The sequence below is a fragment of the Amphiura filiformis genome, chromosome 4, assembly GCF_039555335.1.
Source record: "Amphiura filiformis chromosome 4, Afil_fr2py, whole genome shotgun sequence".
Lineage (NCBI taxonomy): Eukaryota > Metazoa > Echinodermata > Ophiuroidea > Amphilepidida > Amphiuridae > Amphiura > Amphiura filiformis.
Window position 1 is genome coordinate 52237289 of NC_092631.1, and position 7401 is coordinate 52244689.

The following is a 7401-nucleotide window of genomic DNA, read 5'->3' on the forward strand; positions in this document are numbered from 1 at the left end:
TGAGCCCTGAGCCCTGCTAAACACTTGCATATTAATAAATAAATCCAACTCAAAATCAAGAGGTGTTCACCTTACCCGGGACCTTACCTTACATGTATGAAATGCAAATTACCAGATCTATACATATTCCAATATATCATATCCTTTGGCTTTATATATTAATTCTTGATGTCATGTGAATACTTTTCAGGGGGGCCGCTCAAGTATGATAGTGTATGCATGTGTGACCAAATTTTCTTTAAACACCCCTTAACAAGTTTTACCCTACCAGCAATTTAGGCCCTTATAAGGTTGATCTGAACCCTGGCATTATGGAAACTTTCGGGCCTCATAACTCTTTAAAATGTTGGTCTACAGTATATAAAAGTATACATATTTAGAATGGCAAAGACTAGTTCATCTGTGAGGTCAAATTTGGGCCAAAATGCCATTTTTGGCCCAAAATTCCCAGAAAACTAGATAAAAATATCTAGGACCCGTTTTTTTATTTTTTTGAATTTCGACAACTTTGAGAAATTTGCACCAAAAATGAGTTTTTCAAAAAAATCATAAAAAAGCCTGATTTTGGCCCAAATTTCAAATATTTTTGGTGAAATTTGTCAAAATTCAATAAAATGAAACAACAGGTCCTAGATATTTTGATCTAGTTTTTAAAAATTAATTTAAAAAAAATTTGGCCCAAGAATTTTTTTGTTACGATGCACGAAAAAGAAGTGGGCCAAAAACCATTATTTGGTACCCTAAACAAGTTGTTCAGTTTTAGAAAACTACCCTTATTCTTGAAAATCGGTGTTTTTTAGACCCTAAACGCGTCACTCGGGTACATTTGTAACTTGCCTTGCCTAAAAAAAACCCTTTTCCTTGTTTTCTTTATTTGGTCACGCATGCGTACAGTCCATTTATGTGAGTGGTCCCCCGGGCTTAAAAGTGACTTCACTATTTGTAATGTCATCTACATGTATTGATGTACATCAGTGTCGTACTATTACGCTCACTTTCCTATTCGGCGAGGATGACAATTTTGACCTCCTCACCTGTTTACAAACAGAGAGGTAGACAAAAGGCCTGTCAAAACTGTTCCGCTTGTCCAAACACTCAAGTATCAGAAGGATGGTCCACAATAGAGTGATTCACGCAGCATGAATAGGGGATTAATAAACTGTGAAGTACAAAATGTAGGTCCATGTGCTTCTTTTGTCCAATTTGCCATCAAGATTTCGAAAGAAAACAGTTCAGACCCTGAACACGATCATGTCAGAAATTAATATTTTGTTCTGGGACTGATAATTCGAATTAGATGTACATGAACCACAGCGTGTTCATTGCAATCCACTACCCTGGTCCATTACACATACAATTTTCCGCATATGGTAAGTCCACAAATAATTTGCACTCACAGTATCCATCCGGGGTATCCATGTTCCTGAACTTCACGGTTCTTGACACTTCAGTGCCAGAAGTGGGTAAGTGCAATAGCAGCCATGTGTAGATGAGTACAATATACTGTATGTAAATTGCCAAATGTTCACAGGGCAACTATTGCACTTACCCACTTCTGGCACTGAGTAGTTGACTTTACAGTGATCTCCTACAGAAAATCATTTGCTTGGACTCCTCATCAAATGAAGCTGAAAGAAAGAAAGTAAATACCAAGAAAGCACAATTAATAATATTTTTCAGAAACTTTTCATGAGAACTCCCACTTGGGAAGGGACCCCAGGTTGAGGTTTAAGGCATCTATAAATGGGAGTACTGACATGATTAAGGCAGGCAATTTTTGGTAATTTTATACCCGACTTCCCGACACATTTTTGGGCGGGTAATCAGGAACCAGAAATTGCAAAAGTAAAAATAATTTGTTGTTGTTTTGGAATGTCCCTGGACCAATTCTAGGATAATTCATGATTGACTTCATGATTGAAAATGTTTGTTTTTAATCTGCAGAGTGATAATTTGTGTTCATGTAACTCTATGATTTCAAAATGGATACAAATTCAATGCATTTTGAAATCATTATCACAAATTATCACTTTGCATATTAAAAACACTTTTTTTATTTGCTCCTTTTTTGCTTTGGCCTTATTGCCAGGCTGCAAAATAACCGCAATTGCCTTCGGTGCCCCTACCAGTTGCCTTGATGCCCTATAAATTGCTGCTATTCTTTAACATGTAATTGCCTTGTAAAATAGAATGCCCTTTCAAAATTGCCTTGCAATGGGTGCCCTTCACAATCCTTATTTTGCAGCCTGCTTATTGCATAAAACACCACAGATATTTGCTTACATTGTTGTACAAGGACTCGGTGAACAAATTGGTGAGCTTCAGAAAGTGAAATATGATAAGGTCACCATGTCCTCCGTCAAAAACCCAACTCTCATCTGCATCTGTGGTCCACACAGTGAAGAAATATCTGACTAGGGTTGTACCAGAAGTTGTTTGCTGTGTGCCTCACTCTAGACGAAATAGAAAAGAGGGTTAGAAGAGGAATTAGGAATTATAAACTATTGTACATGTGCACATAATGATCAATGTAAATGTCAATAAGGTGCCATGGTGGGTGATTCTTTTAGGCCTAAAAAATTGTTTGATTGGCGTAACCCGACCTACCCTAAAATTAGGCCAGACCCTAGACTTTTTCTTCTTCTTTTTTTAGAAAAAATTAATAAATAATTTTTTTTAAATGGAAATAAAACTTTAATTTAAAAAAAAAGAAGCATTTAATATCGAAGGCCTAAATTATAATCACAATTTACAGCTTTAAAAGTTGCATTGGTAACTTTTTATCACAGAGAATGTCCTTGAATATACCAAAAAAAAACCTACCTACCTACCCCAATTTGTTTCAAAATTATGTTACGCTAAGGCCAAAAAAAAAGTTTATCTCAAAGCTCGCGGGCGCATTTGTAAAATTGTAAGATTTAAAAAAAAAAAGAAATGCAATTTTTTATTTTTTTATTTCAAGTTTTTTCCGGAAAATTTCGGCGAAAATTATATTTTTTTCTCAAAATACCATAAAAAAAGCCGGGTATAAAATAACCACTCGTGAGCTTTGAGACAAACCTTAATTTTTTTTGGGCCTAATCAAACAATTTTTTTAGGCCTTACTTTTGAAAAACATATAATTTTTGTTCTTCATCTCTTCCACATTAACATTAAATACCTGTGGGGCAAGATTTTTTAAATCCAATCCTGGCATATATTCCCCAAATAATACCAACCCGACCCAACCCATCATGCCCGCTCGATCCCAACTGCTAACTTCATCCCGATCCGTTCTAGCTTTTAACAAATCCAAACCGAAATATCAAATTAGATCCGATCAATGTTAAATGAAAACCAAGAATGACCATTCCTGAATCCTGATCCCGTCTTGAACCGAAAGGAAGAACCCAGGTCTGTTTTAACTCGGTGAGAACTCGCCCAAATCTGGCCCAACCCGATGATAATTATATGCCTTGATCCGTATTTCATTTCAGATCGGTCCGGGGTATTTAGGGTTGCCCTGCAGGGCATTATTTAACACCACTAAAGTCAACCAAAGTGGCTCAGGGGTGGTGCAATAACTATGTGTACCCCCTGGGTCATGGGTGGTGAATTAAAGGGGGGGGTGGCAAAGATTTTTTAGCAGGCCAAAGGTGGGGGGGGGGCAAGCATTTTTGATTTTTTGGCAGGTCGATATATTGATTCTCAAAATGTAGTGCTCAGTGGAAATTTATGAGTTTATTTATTTAAGGGCAGTGCTTCACATAGGTAAACATACAGGACGTTAGTCCGACATGCCGTTAGTCCGACGCTGGCACCACTAAGTGACAGGGATGTGCAGACACCAGTTCGAAATTAGGGGTCTTTGGGTGCGAGCCTAGACACCAAAAAAAGATGCCTTTCAGAGATTACAGATTCAGACATGGCCAATTCCACTGTTGTGTTACGGACGTTTCAGATACTTGCAACTTTTAAGTGAATATCATACCGGTACCTTACATGTATTACCTGGTTGCTGTTAGGATCATGACCAGGGACAGGCAATTTGTGCGGGAAAAAATAGCAAATTGCGCGGAACTTTTTTTTTCAGCGCAAATCATGTATCCCTAAATTGCGCGGAAAGAAAGTTCCGCGCAAATCGCTTGTCCCTGATCATGACACTTTATTTCTTAGAATGATACTTGTAATGTTCAATATAATGAAGCAATTTTGTTTTGGCTTCCTTATAAGGTAGAAATGAGCGTTACGGACGTTAAGCAAAAGTGCCTGCCTTTTTGACAAATGGCCAATTCCATGCCAAAAGTGCCTTTTGTAACGTCGGTAACAAAATGTTGGAACATTATTGCTCAAAACAGGAGCATTTATTTCAAACTTGCTAATCATGCCTCCATAGATTGATGTCAGAAACATGTGTGCTATTCACTTAAAAGTTGCAAGTTGCATGTCATCCGTAACGTCCGTAACGGTGGAATTGGCCAAACGGTGAATCCTTAAATCTATGTTCAGTTCTGTGTTTGTCTTTTTTTGTTAACTGAACTATTAAGCAAGCTCTGACTCCATTCTATGTAAACATGAAAATCAAGTTTTAATACTTTGGTATGGGAGTATGGGACCTCCGCTGTTGATTCAGTGTTATGGGTGTTACATTTTATCCTAACGTCCGTAATGCTATTACATTAAATTTTAAAAAATGTCAAGGTGCTTCAGGACTCAGATTTTTTTTCTTTAACTTTGTAGGTCTGCTGACATCAATCTACATGTATGGAGGTATGATTAGCAAGTTTGAAGTTTTGAGCAATAATGTTCCAAAATTTTGTTACGGACGTTACCGTACAAGAGGCACTTTTGGCATGGAATTTGCCAGTAGCAATGTGTCGGACCAGTGCAGTGGCACGTCAAATGGCGCAGTGCATTTCAGAATCGGACTAGCAGCGTGTCAGACTAATGACGTGTCAGATTATTAAATAAACAAAAAATCCCTGACAGGTCAATTTATCCTACTTGGCAAATCTGTAGCATCAGCCAAAGGTTTTCCATGCACACAGCTCAGTACATGGTATAACTAGTGCTATCATTGACAACTGCAAGGGCTTGGCAAGGCCAAGATCTACCAGAGGGTCTACATGATGATGATGTATATGTGTGCATGTACACATATAGCCAGATTAATGATAGTCGATTGTCTACATAGCCAGATTAATGATAGTCGATTGTCTACGAAAAAGAGTTACAGGCCTATTTTACAACACTTTTATTTAATAAGAAAAAATTACACAAGCTGGAGTAGAGGTTATAGGCCTACTATAAACTGATACAGGACTCACGCCTAGTTGTTTGATTTGAGATTCTTTTTTCAAGATTGCTTGGTATGAATATATTAGGCCTATATATCCTCGTTTTCATGAGCAACATCAATACATGGAATTTGAAAAATAATTAAGCAAAACAAGTTTGACTCTTTCACTCAGGGGTGGTGAATTCTGAAAATGGTCTGCCAAAAATCGCTTGCCCCGCCCCCCTCTGGCCGTGCCAAAAAATCTTTGCCCCCCTTTGATGTGCCAAAATATCTTTGCCCCCCTTACCAATGCAAGATTTTGGGGAACCTGAATTTACAACCTTAAATTGTCTTACCATATAATGCGAGCGCAGTGAGCATGAAATTTTGCATTTGAACGTGTTCCTAACGTTTTCCTACACCTTTTTTGGGCATAATATAGAAACGGTGCCCAAAATATCCGGGGGCACTCCAACTTTGGAGGTGACGTGTATGTAGGGCTGTTAAGACCCCTTTTCAGCATCGCTGTCACCCAAAGACCCCATATTTTTTTACTTAACACATGCTCTGTCACCCAAAGACCCAATTTTTCCATTTGATCTGTCACCCAAAGACCCTTACAAGTTCAATTTGAACAGCAACTTTCATTTATAAGTTATAACTGATTTTGTTATTTAATTTGAAAAAACAAAGAATTTTGAAGCCATTTAGAACTAGAAATTCGATTTTCGAGGTTTCTGTGGTGCTGTTTCGGTTCTCACCCAAAGATTCCATATTAAAAAAAAAGGTCATGTTCTCACCCAATGACCCATGATATTTTTTACACTTTGCTCTCACCGAATGCCAAAAATCATGCTCTCACCCAATGACCTCATACACCTATATCCATTTTAAATTGAAGTGCCCCCCGGAAAAATATCTCTGCCAAAAATCGCTTGCCCCCCCCCTTTGACTTGCCAAAATCGCTTGAACAGTTTCGACCTGCCAAAAATGCTTGCCCCCCTTTGACCTGCCAAAAATCTTTGCCCCCCTATAATTCACCACCCCGGGGGTACACATAATTATTGCACCACCACCCCTCAGGTGTTGAGTTGTTAGCCTCGGGGTCTCATCATAGTCATGTACAATGAATTGACCTGTTTATACACGCCGCGCCGGACTTCGTATGAAGTAGCAAGCCATCGTCTCGTCTGTGCATGTACTAGCATGGCTACTGTGAGCAGTAAGCTTACAGTAATCTACATTCGGGACCCTACTCTATCGATCAAAGTATCATAGCTATAGGAAAACAAATATTCAAGTATCTTACCATATCAGTGAGGTTTCATAACCTTTTTCGTCACTAGCAAAGCGTTCTCGAACATGATTTTGCACTATCGATCGTGGGAAATCCCCGGTCCCCGCACTCCGTGCATCGGCGGGTATTCATGCTCGTCGAAAATTTCGCGAAATAAGGGGTGTTTTCAGATGAAGAAACACGATTCGCGAAACACACAAAAAAAGGGGTGTTTTTTCAAACCACGTGTTCGCGAAATTGAAAAAAGGGTATTTTCATCGAGCAGCCTACGCGTTTCTGCCAGAAAGGGGTATATTAGAAATATCGTTCGCGTTTTAGCGAAAATAGGGGTATTGTCGAAGGGCAAATAATTCGCGAAATCGCTAAAAATAGGGGAGGTTTCCCCTAAGAACTTCGCGAAATGAGATGCAAAAGAGGGTGTTGTAAAGTTCACCGACAAGCATGAATACCCGCCGATGCACGGAGTGCGGGGACCGGGGGGAAATCAGACTGACTGACTGAGCTTGACTGCACGTTTCACGTCGCTTGAGGTCACAGGTCATCATTAATTAGTAAACATTTTCTCGCTCAAAAGTCTTTCAAAGCCCATATTTGGTGTGTTACATTCGTATTGACTGAGTTTGTTTACGTCTTGAAGATGATCAGCTGTTCAATGTTATTGTTTTGAGCGTCAGCTGTTCGGTCCAGGCATGGGGTACCGGTCGGCCGAAGTTTGGTCGCCGCATCATCAGTTTTATTGATAAAACAATGAGTTTTTGGTGTATTTGCGTGCACGACACGTTTCGAAATTTCTTTAAAATTCAGGAATTTTCAAGAACTGCTCAAACCAAATTATGGTAAAATCCAG

At 38.9% G+C, this 7401-nt stretch overlaps 1 long non-coding RNA gene across 1 annotated transcript; it reads right to left on the reverse strand.

The window, feature by feature from the left end:
* Positions 1-511: 511 nt before the first annotated feature.
* On the reverse strand, positions 512-6649 carry LOC140151054 (uncharacterized). Its single transcript, XR_011858888.1, has 3 exons — positions 6567-6649; positions 2284-2453; positions 512-1628 (listed from the first exon to the last, which is right to left on the reverse strand). It is a non-coding gene; the product is annotated as an uncharacterized lncRNA (long non-coding RNA).
* Between the last annotated feature and the right edge of the window lie 752 nt (positions 6650-7401).